The following is a 20,375-nucleotide window of genomic DNA, read 5'->3' on the forward strand; positions in this document are numbered from 1 at the left end:
GTCTTTCGATGATTTCATCCTTTAAATGTTTCAATAACGCTATGCAATAGTTGCTTTTGATGGTCCTCCTCTTGTCAAAGTATGCAATAAAAATTATTCCATGCGCATCCCAAGATGTAGGCGCCATAACATAGCCAGCCGACTGTTGCGTTTTTCCACGCTTTAAAGCGGCTTTATCGTGTGCAGTTCATTTGCATGAATGTCGATTGGACTTTTGAATGAAATTGTTGGACCATGTTTCATCCATTGTCAAATATTAACACAAAAACTCGAGTTTGTTATGATTGAAGATCTCCAAATACTTGTACTTTATCAACATTCGGAATTCTCTTTGAGATATTTTTTTCAATTTGATCGTTTTCCTTCCTTAAAGTGACGATATGAACTTTACTGATATATACAAAAAATAGATTTTCTTACGGTAGATTTATCTGTGAATCCAGCTGAAGTACGAAGTGTTGTCTAAAGTTTGAGTGACTCAAGCAACTAAACTATGAGTGGAGGTTAAAAAATTAAAATTTCAGTTTTAACTTGCTTGTGTAATTACATACTTGTATATACTATGCAAAAACTGCTATTTTCGCAAATACTTCTATTTTTGAAACTATAAACCATACGTGCATTGCTCTTGACAGCAGCTAATCGAGCTGCACACCGCGACCGCAGCACACAAGCCGGACACAAAGCTGCGAACGCTCAAATATTTACATGTGTGAGCATATGGGTAAGTGTTGTGGATGTGTGGCGCATAGGTGTTAGCCAAAATAGCCGCTGCATATGCTAGTGGTTGTTGTAAACTCTCCAGGTGGGTGTTGGATTGAGATAGCGGATTCGAAGTTGTTTGCTTTGTGTGGCCCACAGCAAAACTGGTTAGTTTTGTTAATTTCTTGTTGTTGTTGCTCTTGGTGATGAGCCGAATAGTGCACAGTTATTTACTGGTCACTAAAGTCATGCAGCGTCTGCACACACATATAATACTGTGAGTATTTAGTGGCTAGCTGGACTTGATGTCAAATTGAATTCGCTTTGTTTTAGTGTTTGCAAATATGAAAAACTGTTGGTTTAGTAACAGCAAAGAAGTGTAATAGTTAAATTTGATTTGCTTATACTAATGAGTAGTGGATTAACCATATTTTTTGAAAATTAGAGCTTTGCGACAGTAAAATTTGAAATTCTTTGGTTTGGTTGGGAGCTAAAAGCCTTGAAATCAAAACAAACGAAGGTAAAAAATCATATCTGATGAAACTGGGCTTTATTCCGCACTGAAGTGATTTAATCTTAGTTTGATTGGCAAACAGAAGCATACACATTCTTAACCATGAATATGACTTTTAAGAAATAAATAATTACGATGGAGCTCCAGGGCGTATAGGTAATAATTACATATTTCCTCTTCTACATAATAAAGGTGATTATTAGTTTACATATACATTTCTTAACAAAAGACACAAACTATTTTTGAACGAGCACTTTTGCTTCTCAGCTATCATGGATCAACGCGGCGTATAAGTAACATTTATAAATTTTCGCTGCAATGAACCAATAAATTGAAAAGGTTAAGTTTTCATTACTTTATATACTTTTTTAACAAAAATAACATGAAATTTATATTCAAAAAAATATACAAAAAATACAAATATGCATACATTCATATATTTATATACTTATTTTATAAAAATTTATAAATCTCTGATGTACAGTATATACACACATATACTATTTTTCGACATCAATTGAACGAGTTAAACTTTTCTCTACACTTTGAGTGCACTTCCATTCATGTCACAGTGGCGCTACAATTCTTTTCATGCGCCTTTGTCATTTTCGTGCCTTACATTTAATTGCATTGGGCAGCTTAAGTCGTGGTGGGAGGAAGAATAAAGCTGCCGCAAAGAAAACAGGAAAACTGGAGCAGTAGGTTATTTCCGTTAATGTGTGCTCTTAGGAAAAACAGTTTACGCTCCGCATATGGCACTCCCAGCGTATTCAGCAACTGAGCTTATCAGCTCAACAATATTTGTAGAAAGTTTGTTAAAATATTTTTGGTACGCTGTGAGTGTGTAAATTATTTGTATATTTTCATATTTTCATATTTTCATAGAGATAAACTGTTGAAGCACAAAAGGTCATTCAGCATTTCATTGTCGTTGAGTGCTGGGTTGCCAATATTGAATATTTTTAATCATTTTAAGTCTTTATTGGTTTTTTATTAATTTCTGTAATAGCATTGAATTACGATTTATTTACAGTTCTGATAAATTTTTTCAGAATCACTGAAACATATTTTAAGTTCACTATTATCGAAAAAAAGTTGCTTAAAGCTGAAACATACGAATACATTCGTAATAAGTATTATGTATTTATAAATAAGGATCTAGTTTGTTTATGTTGTATCAGATGTCGTTGGTTCCTGGAATCATCAAAGGAAGTGAGCTTCATAGATTTATGTTCTGCACTCTTTTTCAGTTTTAGGCAAATACATTTCAGAGTTCACCTAAATTCTTCTTTAAAAGGTGAAAGATTTGCGAATTTTATGAAAAATTACCTTTTCTTGGTGCATGTCATACGGGGAGTGGAGTTTTCAGGGTTGTAGTTTACATTTGTGAATTTAAAAAATATATTTTTTGCATGTAAGTCGATAAATATTTGAGAATATTCTCTGAAAATTATTTCGACAAAAAGCTTGGGAGGTATGTGCGTATTTCTAAAACTCATTTAACTAACATTGTAACCCATTTTCAATCGAATTCCAAAACTACATTTTTCGCGAAACGCTGTTTTCAGAGTCGGTGTACCAAATTTCGGCGATACTAACAGACCTAAGAATTAGAAAATTTCACATGACCTTCTTAAGGGTTTACGGGCTTCAAAAAGTCGAATATTTTTATTGTCCTCTAGAAAATTCTCCTAAAATTTCATGTTGATCCGAATAATAGTTTTGGAGATAAAGCCTTGAGAACTTTTGCGTTAGAGGCTACCTAAGCTATGTGCATCATCTTTAAATGCGTTTTTTTTCGAAACTGTTTTTCTGAAGTCGGTTGGCAAGATTTCTCGTGAATTACTCAACCGATCAACTATTTGAAAAAAATGTCAAGAAATTTTATTTTTTTTTTTTAAATATCTGCGGAAATCCAATTTTCAGTTTTTTTTCCTTTGTACAAGTTTTAAGCAAAAGTTTTAACTAAAACACATATTTTTTTACTTTAGGTGATCCTTGACGGCGCAATGGCCAAGCTTAAAATACTTTTTTCCGAAAATTTAACAATTTCTGTGTTTATAGTGTATGTTAGTTATAATGAAAAATTCTAATAAAATATTTCATTTTTTACATAAGAAAAAAATTATTGAAAAAATATATAAAAATATTTTATATAACTCAGTTATTGTTTTAGGAAATATCTAGTGGACTTAAATTTACAACTCGTAAGTTTTTTCTTATAAAATAAGCTGCCACCAATCCATCATCCTTGCTAATGCTGTTAACCGACCATGGCAACAATGATTTCCCGCTCATGGGTGCTCCAGAGAGCTAGCTGCTGCTGAAGAGCTTACAAAGCACACTGGTTGCGCTTATTCAGCACAACTTACTCTCTCTCTGTTCCGCGCTCACTGGCCTTCTTTATTAGAATACAAGCGTTATACTCAACAGTTGAAGGTTGTTAACTGCTCTCCGGCAATCAGGAACACCACCTGCTCACGCCAAACAGAGTTTCTGAAACAAATTACAACAGTTTTATCTTGGCGACTTAGGCTTGTTTCCCCTCGACATTGCAAGCGTTATCCACAAACCACGACAGGCACTTGGTACTACCAATGTTGTATATAATATTCAAAACAAAGTGATTTTGTTGTTTTAAACAAATTTCACATGCCTTGATGCGGGAGCCTAGGAATATGTATGTATGTATGTGTACCTAGAGCCCGTGTTGGTTCATGAAATATGGGCATAACAAGGAAATGAGTATTTAACTTGCGCTTGCCCAACTGTAATTGCATTGTAACGTATCCTTCCTGCATGTTGGCAGCGATGAAAATATTTCAAAAAGCAACAACAAAAACAGTAGTCCATGTCCGTACAACAGGCTGCGTAGAAAATCTGATTATGGTGACCGTCAAAAGCAGCCACTGGCTTGAGTGAGCAAAACAAATAAAGTGCGCGCTCGGCGGCGTTGAGGCTGTGGTGCGGCAGGCGCTACAACGCTGCTGTGCATTGCTTGTCCACTTATCACTTGGTTGGCATGTTGTGGCCATTGTATTTATATACACTCTTGCTTGTACTTTGTTTGCCGCGTTTCTCATTTTTCACACTCACCCATCCGGCTGCGGCCATTTTTCATGGCGTGTCAAGCGTGAAACAAACATTTAGCCACCCAGTTTCAAACTATGCTACGCTGTGGCCGCCATTGCAATCTTTCGCAGCGGGGGGCTAGCCAAAACCACCCGGCTGAAAGTCTGACAGACTTCGTTGCAGGCGGATCTGGCGCTTCGCACAGCTGCTCCGCCGCTTGTCGGACTCAGTGTCAATGTTGATTTGTGGGAAATACCCGTTGCGCGGTAGCACTGGCCTGCTAAGTGCAACATGCCACGCTGGGCAGATACCGTCTAATAAGCAACAGCAATACAAATGGGCGGCTGTGCGCGCCGTGGTTAGTGGGTGGCGGGCAGGAAGAAATCATATGAATGAATTTGCAACTTTTTGCGCTGCTTTCCGCTGAAAAGCCCCTCCGACAGCATCAGCAGCAGAGTACATTGCATAGTGACAGCGCACAATAATAAAGCGTGGCAATACAAAATGAGAATTTTCTAAAGTGACGGCGTATTCCCCGCACGTCCGCTGGAATTGCATGGCTTCGCCAGCGCCTAAGTCGGCCTGTCAGTCAGCGGGCAGCTACGTGCTGCTCGTTCACGGTGTGGCTGTGTCGACGGGCGGATTTGTGGCTTTTTCGTGCGTGTGTTTGCGTGTGTGTGTGGGTGTTCTCCCACCTGGTATACCCATCCGAATTGGGTAGTCGGTACACCCAAAATAATCAATATTTGCGTGTATTTCTTTCGTAGTTTCGTTTCCTCATGCTCCCCTTTGGCACTTCAGGGCTTTAGTTGTTGTTTTAGTTGCGTCTAACTAACTTGTTTTTAGTTTGGTAGTTGTTTCGCGTAGCAAAGTTTTTTATGTTTCTTGTTTTCTCCTTTTAGTTGCGATCTTTGTTTGACTTTCTCAACTGCAGATTTGGCGTTGCAACTAAAATCAGAAGGTTGAGTGTAAATCGTGCTGGGATTTGAAGATTGCGAAAGAAAGATTTCAGCAGCAGCATTTATACTTGCGCTATGATTGTTAGTAAATATTTGCGTAGCAAAACTAAAAAAAGTTCAATAATGAGCTTGCTTCTTGAATTTTGAAAAATAAATGATTTCAGCGCAAACAAACTGTCTGCCATAAATAATGATAATTTCCACGCTTTCGAAACACTACAAATTTTACGGAAATCATAGTATACAAGGTCATATATACTACTGCGATCCTTCAAAGTAATTCCCTCCCGCTGCAATGCACTTATGCTAACAAATTTTCAAGTCATCATAGCACTTGGAAAAATCCTCCGTCGTGATGGCCATCCGAGCCTTCTTCGATTCAGCTTTTCTATATTCTCAATCGAGTCAAAACGGTGTTCTCGAAGAGGTCATGTGTACTTGCTGAATAGCCAGAAGTTAGACGAAGGTAAATTAGGTGAATGCGGTGGTTGCGGCACGATATTAGTAGGAAATGTGGCAAAATGATGACGAATAATCAATTCAGTATGAGATGGTGCGTTATAGCTTTGTTCAATAAATTCAGACATAGTAAAAATCGAAAAATTCACTTTTAGAGTCTCACAAAAAGACACGTATCTCAAATACTAATGCATATTTTGACGTGAAAATAACAGTACTACCAACTTACAGAAAAAAATTAAAAATTTACCTTTCAATTTGATCACAGTAGTACTTATAAGCAAGATACAACATTTTTTCTTTCAATAATTGATGGTACCTTCTAGTTTAGAGCTTCCTCGCACTTTTAAATAAGTAATATACTTTGAAAACCTATTTGCGTATAAGTTAAAAAATCTAGTAAAGTATGTTAGCAGAATTGTCAGTCACTAGATCGCCTCTGAAAGTGTATGCTCCGGTCTTGAAACCCTCTGTTAGGCACCGCATCTTTTCGTAGAAATTTCGAGCATTACCCCTGTCGGTCAGCCTGTCAAGCTCTTCGTATTCATGCATTTCGGCCTCTCCCTTTTTTTGGCTGCAAATGCGTTTCGCTTCCCTTTTCAACTTTTGGTATTTATCTCATCCCGCGCGTGTTGTGGTTGATTGTAACTTTTCGACGTATGCAGTCTGCTTTCTTTCCACTGTGACATGGCACTCCTCGTCGTACCAGCTGTTCTTTTGTTTTTTCCGAAAACCAAGGGTTACGTTTGCAGCTATACGTAAGGAGTGTGAAATGCCGTCCCACAGTTCCCTTATATCGAGTTGCAGATGAGGGCTCAGGAGTACCAGTCCAGTAGAAAATCGTTCGGCTGTCTATAGGGATTGCAGTTTCTCGAAGTCGAATCTGCCTTGTGTTCTTGACATGCGTTTTTTTTCTTCACAGAGGTGGGTGCGTATATTCGCTACAACAAGATCCGAGTCAATTCCAGGGTCTCGGAGCATACGCACGTCTAAAACAATGGAAACGTGTGTTCCGTCTATCAGAATAAGATCGAACTGGTTTGTGGTTTTTCGATCCGGAGACAGCTTGGTGTATTTTCCTATGCTAGAATCTACAAATAACCCGGCGAAGTCGATCAGTCCTAACCCATTTGGGGATGTTTCCTCATGGAGGTTGAATTTCCCACCCGTTTTGACAAAGATATCTTCTTTGCCAACCTTGACCGTAAAGTCGCCAGGGGCGATTTTGACATCATGGCGGGGGCAGCTCTCATAGGTCACATCGTCCTTCTCATCCGTCAGGGCGTGGGCGCAAATCAGCGATATGTTGAAGAACTTCCTTATGTTACGGCTTAGACGTTCATCCGCCGGGATGAATGATGGACTCAATGACTGAATTTTGCTCCCACACCAAATTTGCGCTCCTTTATATGGCCAATGTAGTAAATGCTACAAGGACTGAGACGAGTATCCCTGTCCCGTTCATCGCGCTTTTTGGACGGCGGTGATGTCAGCCTTCCGGGCTGTTGAGATCAGATTGCAATCTGGATAAATTTAATATCTAATAATGTTTTTGAGAATGTGTTGAAGGTAGGATGCCATTTAAGAACCTTGATAGAGATTCTAGGCCCAACTAAAACCTTTGCGGTACTTTGAATCCTGCACCCGGTTGCAAAACAACTCCACATTCAACTGGTAAACTGTCAGTTCTTTCCGTATTCGGGTTTTAACCACAGCCCGGTAGGCCAGTCGAACTCCAAGGGCTTCTGCTCCTCGTAGTGCCAGAAGTAAGTCTTCGGCCAAAATCCGTAGCCGCCAACTACTACCAGTTGAGCTACCAGTTGAGCTACCATACTACTCTCGTCTGGTGACCAAGGTTTGGACCCCATACGCACATTATACGCACTTTTCATTCACACAAGAAGCTAACCCTAATTCGCAGTTAAAAGCCTTCGCCGCCTAAACAATTCACGCGCAAACGACCCTAACTGTTTGGCATTCCGACGCGCAGAGATCAAACCGCTAACATTTAAACATACATCAGACCAGCTATCACCTAGATCCCTAATGTTCGAGTACATCGGGCATTCTGCAATTACAAGCACCCAGTCCACGACCCTTGCCCCACAAGAACACCCCGACCTATCAGATGCAAAAATACATTCAGAGGCCCATGGCCCATAAGCAGAAAACCTAGACTCAGACAGAATCTGAAGTCTCAGTTACGCGCAAAGTAGTCCCGTAGTTTTTCAGATATCAATCTGAAATTTTGTATATGTGGTTTTCTACCCAAGAGGCTACCTATTTGGAGGAAACGCCGATATCGGACCACTGTAGCATATAGCAGCCATGCAAACTGAACGATCGAAATCAAGGCCTTATATGGGAAACTTTTTGTTTGAAGAGATGTCTTCACGAAATTTGGCATGGCTTGTTTCCCAAAATAATGGTACATATGCCGAAAAAATTGTTCAGATCGGGCTACTTAAGTGTATAGCTGCCATACAAACTGAACCATCGAAATCAAGTTTTTGTATGGAAACTTTTTTATTTGTGAAGGCTATTAGAGCTGCGGTGCAACCGAAATTAAGGTTTTTTCTTGTTTTTTATACATTTTTACACATAATTTACAAATTGATATTAATTTTAGACCTTATTTAGATGTGAAAATTTCAATTTCCAAAGCATATACGATGTGTACGAAATATGACTTTGAGAAAATTTTCATTGAATTGCTTACCAATTACCTGAAAATATTAACAGTTATTCAACATTAATATGCAAATTAGTGCCACACCAATAATATAAATTCATAATTATGAGGCAAAGCTAATGGATCAAGCATTTAATAAACAGATAATACAAATAAAATAATTTAAAGCGCAGATATGACTGCACACACACGCCAAACCACCGACATACACACCCAAACACGCATATGTTGCCACAAATAAATACATAAATCCATGCTGAGCCTTTAAAATTTACGAAAGCCAAAATTGCTAGGCTGCCGAAATTGGCTTTGATCCAAAGAGCAAACACAGGCGCCAACCAGGATACCCCGACAGAGCTTCACCTTCCACCAAGTGCAAAGTGGAAATGTGTTGCAAATATTGAGGAGCTGACACACATTAATACGCAGACACACATACAAGCTGAAGAAATTTGCTAATTGAGTGCATTGTTTACTTTTCAATTCATAAGCTTAAGGCTTCACCACTTGTGCGTGTGTAAGTTTGTGTACAAAATTTGTGAGCTCTGGCGAAGACTTATTAATGTATTAAAGCCGCTCGTCAGCAATCTCGGTAAGTGAATTTGTTAAGTAAATTCGACAAATGCTAGTCTAGTTTGACTTATGCCCCAAATGAATGAATGCAACAGCATCGAGTTGAGGTTATGTGTGTGTACGTCATGCGTGCTTATGTGCAAATTACAGTTATAATTTGTTTGTTGAAAGTTAAATTTTAGTCTACTAAAATGTTTTGGGAATCACAGTCAACTTTTGCGCTTATCTTACATGCGTGTGTGCTTACAGTTGCTGGAGAACATTTTTGGCCAATTAAAATATTTGCTGAAAGTTCGAAATTTCTCTGGAATTATGCCTTTAGTTTCATATATACTTGTATATACACATATTTGTATAACTTACATTTTGAGGTGCGTACTTTCGACAACTTTCTCATAAAATTCGATAGAATTCTGCTGTGGGTAGTTTGAATAAAGTAAATGGATATTAAGTTGGCTACTGCTTTTGAAATTACTTAAAGTTAAGTCTAGCATAACTGTTATGTTATCGTATAATTAAGAAATATGAATTTTTATACCCTGAATAGGGTTTATTAAATTTGCCACGAAGTTTGTAGCAGCCAGAAGGAAGCGTCGGAGACCCTATAAAGTATATATGTATATAAATGATCAGTATGTTGAGCTGAGCCGATTTAGCCATGTCCGTCTGTCTGTCCGTCTGTCTGTCTGTATATATACGAACTAGTCCCTCAGTTTTTAAGATATCGTTTTGAAATTTTGCAAACGTCATTTTCTCCGCAAGAAGCTGCTCATTTTTCGAAACTGCCGATATCGGACCACTATAACATATAGCTGCCATACAAACTGAACGATCGGAAAAAAGTTCTTGTATGGAAAACTTTCGCATTTGACGTGGTATCTTCACGAAATTTGACATGGATTACTGCTTAAGGTAATAATATAATCTCCCAAAAAATTGTTCAGATCGGTTGACTATAGCATATAGCTACCATACAAACTGAACACATAATTACTAAACGAAATGCACCTGTGAAGGGTATATTAGTTTCGGTGCAGCCGAAGTTAACCTTTTTTCTTGTTTCCTGCTTTCACGTGGTTGTTTCGGCTTTTGCTCATCTTTGCCAAGGTTAATCGGCCGTCTGATTCCGAGTTGTAAGCATAGATCCAAGACTCATCGCTAGTAACAATACGTTTCATGACAGTTTGGTAGTCGGAAAGCATTGTTTTACAGACGTTAAGGCGACGCTGTATTTCGAAAAAATTTTGTGATTTTGGAACAAATCGTGCTTTCACTATTCTTCAACCCAAATAATGTTTCAAAATGGTTATACTGATCCTTTCGATATTTCAACGATTCTAGTAGGATCTCCCACTATTAATCGTTGATTCTCTAGCACTAATTCCTTTATCTTATAGTCGTGTGGATAATCAATTGATTTTGATGACTGTCCAGGCCGTTGTTCGTCGTAAACGCTTTCGCGGCTTTTGAACAATTTTCACCAATCAAAAACTCTTTCTCACTACAAACAATTTCCCAATATTTTGAACGTTTCAGCTCCAGAACGTTGTTTCGACGAATGGGCTTTCGCGCGAAATTGAAATTAAAGGTTTTACTATTTCTTGCTTAAAGTAGTATGTCTAACTAAATCTGAATACGTAAGAAACCACGCTACTTCTATCCACCACTTTCAAACTAAGGTTACATAAAAAGGAAACATATATTTTATGAAGGCTTTTGATTGGCCAATTTGAATGGCAGCTTTATGCTATAGTGGTCTGATTTCAACAATTTGTTCGGAGATTATAGCATTGAACATTTCATTTTTATGCTTCAATCGTTTCGGGCTTATGGGCGTAGACAAGCGTTTTCACATAACCCCACATAAAATACTACAGTAGTGGTAAGTCACACGATCTTGGAGGAAACGCCTCAGGCCTACGACCCGAAATAATGCGTGCACCAAAAGTTTCCTTGGCTGCATGGCATATAGCTCTGTCTTGTTGAAACCAGAGGTCATCCACATCAACTTTCCCGATTCATGCACGTAAAAGTCATTAATCATGGCTCTGTAATCTTTTCCATTGACTCTAACATTATAACCAGTTTCATTTTTAAAGTAATTTGGATGTAACGGCGACCCAATAATGACTTGTGAATTATTATCTCTACAAAGGCGACAATTTGTTTGTTAATGAACCGCCTAACCGATGTCGGTGGCTATTTCGTTTTGCGTTTTGGGCCCATTCAACGAATATGTTATACGCTTGATGGTCGTTTGGTCTGTTTGATATGAAATGACAAAATAAAGCTGAGTACAAAATGTCGAAAGGAGCGCTTGAAAAAGTACCCAAGATATGTATATTTGATAGTGTCTACGAAATCTGCCTTTTTTGAAATAAGATCGAATAGTTTTGAGAATGTAATTTGAAACTTCTTGAGGTTTACAAATAGTTATGCAGCATATCGTTATACCGCAAGGAGCGCCATATTGGGCTTTTTAAGTTTTGAAGAAATTTGACATTTCCTAGTTGATTCCGTTGATGCATATCATCGAAAATAGCGACACCAACCGAAAAACTGTTTGGTGCCGATTTTTACTGAGTATCGGATAGTGAAAGATCTGCAGCATGCAGTATATCAACGACCACGTCTGATATGGACTTTAAGAGAACAATTTTATTTTTTAAGAAGTTTCAGATGTCCTATCGTTGCCTCGCTATACAGTGGTATTTACTGGTGCCTAATTTTGAATTTGTGTTCATATATAGTAAGGCTAAAATAAATAATACTGCCGATCAACCATATGAGTATCTAAAAACAGTGGGATAAATGGTGCACAACAAACCTCATTCATGGAAGGAAATATTAATTATTTTCATATAATCATCATTGGCCATAACAACCACGCTATTAGCTCTGCTTTCCCTAGGTCGGACAAAGAAACGAAACAAATGCGTCTGATAGTGAACGAGAACATGTTGAAATATCACTTGTCATCAAACAAACAGTCATTCCAAGCGCGACACAGCTCCGATGTCACTTTTGATAGTCAATATTTCTAAGTCGTAGGTAATTTAGTCTATCTTGGAGCCAGCATTAACACCAACAATAATGTCAGCCTCGAAATACAGCGCGGAATAACTCTTGTCAACAGGTGCTACTTCGGACTGAGTAGAAGTAAAGTCCTCACTCGACGAACAAAGACCAAATTCTACAAGTCACTCATTATTTCCGCTCTACTATATGGTGCGAGGCATAGACGATAATAACATCTGATGAGTCGACGTGAAGAGTTTTCGAGAGAAAGGTTCTGCGGAAGACTCCAGCTCTGAGAGTATTACCTGCCGTGGGAAGCAAAGGAAGAGGAAGACCTCTACTCCATTTGAAAGACCAGATGGAGAAGGACACTTGTAATTTGCAATTCGACCTTAAGCGCGAAGGCGGTGTCTACGCCAATAAAGAAGAAGAGAGAGAAATAAAGCAAAAAATCTTACAGTTATATAATATCCGGTGACAAAAACCGAATTGCGCTTGAAAAACATTTGGTCATGCTCCTATTCATGATGACCGATATTGTCCGCTTGTCAAGAACAGATTTTCCACTGTCTCCCACTGTGCCACAGCGTGATTGCCGTTGGTAATCGTTTTTATTTTGTTGTCACACGGCACATTCTTGATGGCGCCTTTGCAACGGTTAGTGTTTTCACATACAGTTAGTTGTATGTACGCGTGTATTATGTTTATGTGGGCGTGTGTCCATGCTTGCATGCATTTATTATTCAACAATTTTTACTTTCACAAGCAACAACTGCAAGCGGCATCTCTTGTACTACACTCCCTTTACAAATGGCAGCTCAAATATATGTGTGTGAATACACACACACACATTTAGATTTAAGCATGTTGCACAGCTTACCGTTAGTAGCGTTAAGCTCGTTGCATGTCGTCCGGCTATTTGCGACCGTTTGCAATTTCGCACAGAACAAGCGAGTGTGAATGGCACAACGCCGGTGGCATGATGCGCCATTGTTGCAACATATTCATGCAACATTCGCAGAATAGCGTTTGCCCGCGGCGCGCGTAAAAGAAAGCAGATGGCAAAAGGAAGAGTGAGAAATAAAACAGTGACACGCTAAGCCGGCAGCGATAAGTGTATGTACATATATTGTTAGATCTGATGCATATAGCAAAGACCTTTTTGGTCCAGTACGTACACTACTTCATAAGCGGATGAAGGAAGAGCTGAAGAATGGTGACAAGCACATAAGAAAGTAAAGCGCGTTAGAATTTCCTATGAGGTATACACATACATATAGAACTAGCTTTGTGTATACAATAAAAGCAACAAGCAACAACAAAAAGACAGCAAAAAGCGAGCTAAAGAACATGTGAGTGCAACGCCTGTTTGGTGCGGAAATGTGGCAAGGTAGAGTAAAAGCAGCAGCGTTGTGCGCAAGGTTACCGAAGACTTTGTTGATGTGCTTTCTAAACAAGTAACACCATGATTTTTTTGTTTTAGAGCTTACGACAGCGTTGCATGCGCATCGCCACTCCCTTCTTGAATTCAGTTTATGAAAATGGGTTTGTTGACTTCGTAGTGTGTTAGTGGAGCTCGTCGTGAAATGCATGTACTCATATCAAAATTGTTATCAAATATTACTGTTATTGCAAATGCTTAAATTTATAGCTCGACTTAGAGGAAATGCAACGCTGCGCGTTAAGTATGATAAGTTTGTGTTGAAAATGAATTCAATTTCAGATAAGGCAATCGAAAAGCGTAGTTCAGGAGGGTTGGAAATATGTGTGAAAATTTTAACAAAAACAGAGAATAGAAGCATTGCTGCAGATTTGAACTAACCACCATATATCTATAAAATAAAATGTTATCCATTTCGAATTTTTTACTTTTTTAAAGAAAAAACAATGAAACTTCAAATTTAATGGAGAAAGTTTTATTATCATTCGAAAGAACATTTATTTTTCGAAGACTTTCTCTTCCAAGTGTTGCCTCAGATGGTCCATACGTACATCCATTAAGTCAGAAATGACCCTCATTGCTGGAAAAACTTTGGCTCGAACACGTCGAATCTTATTTGCACTTTTTAAGAGCCCATACAGGTAGATCTAAGCGATGTCGCTTAGTCGAGCAGCTTCAGTTCTTGCACAAGCTGTATTTTGTATGCTTTTAATACAAGATCTCGACGTAAAATGCGCCAAGTCGTTCCATGCGTCAACGAACGGCGCCGAATCGAATCTTTACGGTCTTCGTGTACACTCTTAGCTACGGCTGCTATAATTTATTTATTCACTGCGCGCTGGACGTCTATTCTTTCGAATATTATTCAACAATGAATGCTGCGTCTCAAGTTGGGTGACTTTGTAACACTGAAGATCGCGGATATGCCACTTAAAGGGGCACATCTAGCGTGGCCCAAATTATATGATTTAGGAGATTGTGAAACAATTAATGTATTAATGTATTAATTGTTTTTAGTTGTTAAATTTTAGGAATACAAGTATACACAGTTTAAGAATACATAATAAAATTTTTTCAGTAAAACTTAAATATTTTTCGAGTAACACGCGATGTCCGACAGCTCAAAAAGATTCTCCGTCAAATATGAAGTTTGTATGCAAGAACTTAATTTAGTTAATTTTGTAAGGCAACTAATACTGTTATAGTAATATACATATATATATTTATATTTAAGTATGGGAGTTAGAATCATCATGGTAACCTGTTCTCAAAATACTGGAAAACCATTGCATGGAGAACTATAAACAGATAAATTATTTATCTCCGAGTAATCACTGCAGCAAATTCGAAAAGTGTTTCGAGAAAAATGCTTTCACAGTTAAATTAATCATGCATTTTTCCCCTCTTACTCTCTTTTTCAACTCGTTAACTAAATTGTTGCTATCATGAGTAAATTTTTTAACAGCAGTGTTCAAAGATACCAAGCTGAGAAAAGGCGAATTGAAACTCTTAACCCTTTTATGTGTATAATGAGGTTAAAAATACTGCAAGAAGATAGCAAAACAATTGATACCCATAAGTGATATCTATTAAGTTTAAAATTGTATAAATTCGGCTGCACCGAAGCTAATATACCCTTCACAGATTACATTGGTGCCTTAGAAAATAATTTATACCAAATCTCGTAAATAGATGTTGTCAAATGCAAAAGTTTTCCATACCAGCATTTGATTCCGATCATTCAGTTTGTATGGCAGCTATATGCTATAGTAAGCCGATCTAAACAATTTCTTCGAATATCACATTATTTTTACACACAATAATTCATACCGAATTTCGTGAAGATACGTTGTCAAATGTGAAAGTTTTCCATACAAGAACTTGATTCCGATCGTTAAGTTTATATGGCAGCTATATGTTATGGTGGTCCGATATCTACCGTTCCGACAATTGAGCAGCTTCTTGAAGAGAAAATGACGTTTGCAAAATTTCAAAAGGATATCTTAAAAACTGATTGACTAGTTCGTATATATCCAGACAGACAGACGGACAGACGGACAGACAGACAGACGGAATCGACTCAGCTCAACATATTGATCATTTATATATAATAGTTTACTTTAAAGGGTCTCCGACACTTTATTCTGGGTGTTACAAACTTCGTGAAAAACTTAATATACCCTGTTCAGGGTATAATAAAATGAAATATATTATTAAATTTGGTAGAATTCTTAAGTTTCGCTTACGAAAAAGATTTGTTGATTGAAATTGTATGATTTGAGTATAAATCACAATTCTAAAGTGACTTAGTTTTGGCGGTAAGTCTTTTGCACCCACAACCACATTAAAATGGGTAATTATTTCTGCTGATGTTTTGGCTTGATGTTATGCCTCGCTGCATTTATTAATTACGCATAAACAATGCGGTTTCGGCAATGTACATGGGACACTAAACGTTAATAATCGCTTATGCGCACACTAATGATCGGTTTAGATGCACGCAACCGGGAAGCTATAAAGCTTAATTACGCACAAATTCATTCATGTATGGCTTGTATGTCCTCAATATACCTATTGCATATACAAGTACATGAGCTAAATTCGACATAGAAAATACAACAATTGTTAGTGCATACGGCTTAATAGCTAAACAATAATTTTTGACATAAACTAATCAAATCATCAAAAACTTATCTAATGTGTCGTTAACGTTTTCGGTATAAAGCGGGTCAATGCTGCACTCGTACCAAGAGACCTGTATCTTTTGCACAAACGATGAGGTCGCAAAAAAACGCTTTAGTACGTAGTTGAGGACCCTGAGGTCCCTCTCAGCCTAACCTGAAAACGATAACGATTTTTTTTTTAATTATCTTCTCCTATGAGGCCCACTTTCATCTGAGTGGTGCGGTAAATAAACAATACTCTCGATTCTGATGCGAAGAATATCCACAAATTATTCATGAACATCCATTACATTCATCTAAAGTGATAGTTTAGTGTGGTTTTTGGTTTTGTGGAATCATCGGTCCGTACGTCTTTCAAAGTGAAGCCGTTACTGTCTCTCTACTATACTGTTACTTTTTATGACAGCAATTGGAAGAAGTTGATCTTGACAACATCTGATTCCAAAAAGACAGGCTATGTACCACACAGCACGTGCAACAACCGAATTGTTGCGAGAAAAGTTTGGAGATTATTTCAAGAAATTGTGACATTGAATAGCTTCCCAGAAGTTGTGGTTTAATACTATAAATTTACTTCTTGTGGCCATATTTGAAGTCATTAGTCTTTAGCAATAAAGTAGGCTCTCTTCTAGCTTTAGAAGTCAATATTGGACGTGCTCTCCAATACATAGGACTTGATTTAGTGGAAAAAGTACTCGAAAATTTAAGTCAAACTTCGACAATTTTTGTTTGTCGGAAAAAATACTATAAAATTTTGATTCGAAAGGTGTAACCGTCAATTGCGATCGTTATCGCGTCAAGATAGCCGACTACTTGATGTCTAAAATTGAAAAATATGATCTCGAAGACATTTATGTAGTTTCAACAAGACGACGCCACTACCCACACATCGCAACAATCAATGGATTTATTGAGAGAACACCTCGGTAAGTAGATAATTTCACGTTTTGGGCCGATCGATTGGTCACAAGGATTCTGTGATATCTTACCGTTGGAATTTTCCTGTGGGGATATGTAAAAACTATGCGGATAGTACTGCTTCGATTCAGGCCTTGCAGCAAAATATTTCACGTTTCATACGCCAGCTACCTGTCGAAATGCTCAAAAATTGACATCAAAGGATCGGCCATCTGAGACGTAGCCATGGTCAACATTTGAAAGAAATAGTCTTCAAACAATAAATGCCAAAGAATGGTTTTTCAAATAATAATAAACATTCCGCAATAAATTTGAAGTTCCTTTGTTTTTTCTTTAAAAAAGTAGAGAACCTCGGAAGGAACTTAGAAAGGTTAAAAAATGTCTGACTTTAAATTTCAGCTTTTAATCTTCTTACGAAATATGAAACCTTGACTAGCAACTTTCTGCGAGCAATAATATGCACATGATTCTGCGTATGTTACCCTGTAGAAGCAATTATGTAAGCTAAAGCTGTCTACTCGTTCATAAGCTCAGTTAGCGTTGCAAGCAGCCATATTTGTTGCACTTCTGTTTGGATATGCACTGTGATTAAAGTGAAATATTGCCATTTCCTTGCTGCCATGAGGCATGTAGCTCGCCGGATTCAGTGTTGCTACTAAGCTGAGCTGTCAAGTTATGCGCTTTACTGAAGCGCCACAAACGTTCATTTGACAGTTTACAATTTTGCAACTTTATGGCTTTTCAGCCTTCGCTAATAGAAGTTTTTCCATTGTACTGTAGTGACTTTCATTACCGTTATACTGTACAACGACAGTTATATATTGAAACAAGGGAATGCGTTTTTGAATTGTATATATGCATTGAGGACACAGTTGTAGTAGTGTTATTGTTGTCGGCGTTGTCTTTTCATAAACTGGATACTGGTTTTGCTAAGCGCTGCCAATAGCGACTTTGATGGAATTAAATTGCCAATTACGAAGCGTGACTGCTTCAGTGGTGGCGGCTGTCAGCTCGTTTAATGCTTGGAAAGTGTGAACTTGGCACGTAGAGCTTCCATTGATAGCAATAATTTGATGTTAGTTGGCTTAAATGATGGCTCAAAGGAGCTCAAATGCATCGCAGTTAATTAATATTGACACTTTTGCCGTTCAATGGTCTTGCGGCGCATACGAGCGTGTAATGAGTGGATTAAAGGCAAAATGCTAACTGTCGAAAGTAACAGAAAGAGAAGCTTAGGTATTTTTTTGTAACCGAAATGATGGTCCCAGTACATTGGTAAACAGAATTATAAAATTTTCCGAACTTTTTACGATATTTTTATGAACAAAGCCGTGTTATGGATTAGGAATAAAGGATTGCTACGATTCAATGGAGAATACTTCAAAATTTATTGGAGTCCCGGAGTATATAACAATATTCAAGAATCAGAATCCAGTGTGTGCAAAACTGTTATTATGTAAAGGTTTGAAACTTAAGGTTTTGTATAAATATTGAAATATTTCCAATCATAGGTACTTTTCTTTCAAAAGGTGTAATGAATCACAACGTTTGAATCGAATTTTGCAAATTTTTAACGTTTGTGGATTGATCTTCATCCCTACAAGTTAAATTGTTTGTTTGCTGCGCTGTTGATTCTCCAGAAGGCTACATGTAAGACTTTTGGTACTTACATTTTGACTGAGACTTTGAAGTTAGATAAACAAGCAATAGATTCCAAGAAGATTTACCTTGCTAAGTAAGATAAAACTACTAGCTGTATTCTTCGCGCGAGTGTTAACTGAGTCGCTGCTTGTAATGTCGTCGTCTTAACGGCCTTTGGGCTGGCTGGGTCATGACATTGCAAGCAGGCGTCATCCCGCGAGGTGTATTTCCCCATTCATCTTCTTGTGAATGACGGAATACAACAGCAAATCTTAATGAGGTTCCGAAGTCAGAACTCAATATGGAAAAAAGGAAGAGATGAAGGTCTAGCTTATCAGCCCAAACGTCGGTGGGAGACAAGCTGATACCACGAGCGGGCCCATCCGCCAGCGACCACATCTCCACTGCAACGGGGTTATAGTACTATAAAGTAAAGTACTGCCAAGCCAGCTCTACAGCGCACTTGTTCATAAAGATTTGGACCAAGAAAGCGCTGTTAGCTAATATAATAAAAGAAAAGGAAGAGCTTCCGCGCTTTCCTCAGTGATCGAGAGTTCCAACTTTGGCAACAAGAAAACTGTACTTATAAAAAGCAAGGGTAGGTGAGGCCAAAGTCCAAAACGCGATACAAATCGGCGATCGGGACATGTAGGAGGGTGAAACGGTTGATTTGTACAGGAAAGGAGGTGAAAAGCAGTAGGGCCATACGCAATTGTTGCAATTTCTCGGAAGTTTCGTTTGCGAATCGTATAGAGGAGCACATCGCCGAAAAGAGTCAGCATTTGACAGAGTGCGATCCCTTAGATCTTCTCAAAAGTTTTTAAGAACAAAATCATTTTACAAATTCGAAATAAAAGTAGTGCCTAAATATAAAAAGTGCATATAATTTATTTGAGGCTCATAGTGTTTAACAATATTGAAAGAACTGAGTCCAATGTGGCCAAATCTTCAAAGATCAGGTTGTGGATGAGAAACTTTCACATATATTTCCAAAAATTTAAAAATTCTTATAAGTACTTTTCTTAACAAAAAAAAAAAAAACTGAAATCATAACGGTTAAATTTTTCGTACGATACAACGATCATGAAAGATCTTTGTGAGATATAAAATTCCACATTGCCTGATTGATTTAGGCTTTTGGAGATTAATGAACGGGCAATATTCTCTTTTATATATCCCTTTGTTGTTGTTGTTATTGTGAAAGCTACAGCTGTTCAAAAATGAGTATATATGTAAATAATGAAGAAATTCGCTATATTTTCAAATTTTTGAATTAAAAATTATGTAAAGGAAGCACATCGCTGTGGTCGACTTTACGTTGAAAAAGTCGATGGAATTATGAAAAAGATTTTCCAGGACCATCACATAGGCAGCCATGACAACGCTAAGGAACTTAACATTCATCATCAAACGGTTTTGAATCATTTAAAAAAGGCTGGCTACAAAAAGAAGCTCAATGTTTTGGGCACAACATGAATTGTCTAGGGAAAATTTAATGGGCCGAATTAACATCTGCGATTCTTTGCTGAAACGATATGAAATCGAACCATTTCTAAAGCGAAGGGTAACAGGAGTCGAAAAGTGGATGAAATACGATAATAATGTGTGAAAAAGATCATGGTCCAAGTGTGGTGAAACTCAACAAACGGTCGCAAGGCCTCGATTGACGCCTCGAAAGGTTCTGCTGTGTGTTTGGTGGGAT

This window comes from Bactrocera tryoni, chromosome 1 (assembly GCF_016617805.1).
Source record: "Bactrocera tryoni isolate S06 chromosome 1, CSIRO_BtryS06_freeze2, whole genome shotgun sequence".
Classification (NCBI taxonomy): domain Eukaryota; kingdom Metazoa; phylum Arthropoda; class Insecta; order Diptera; family Tephritidae; genus Bactrocera; species Bactrocera tryoni.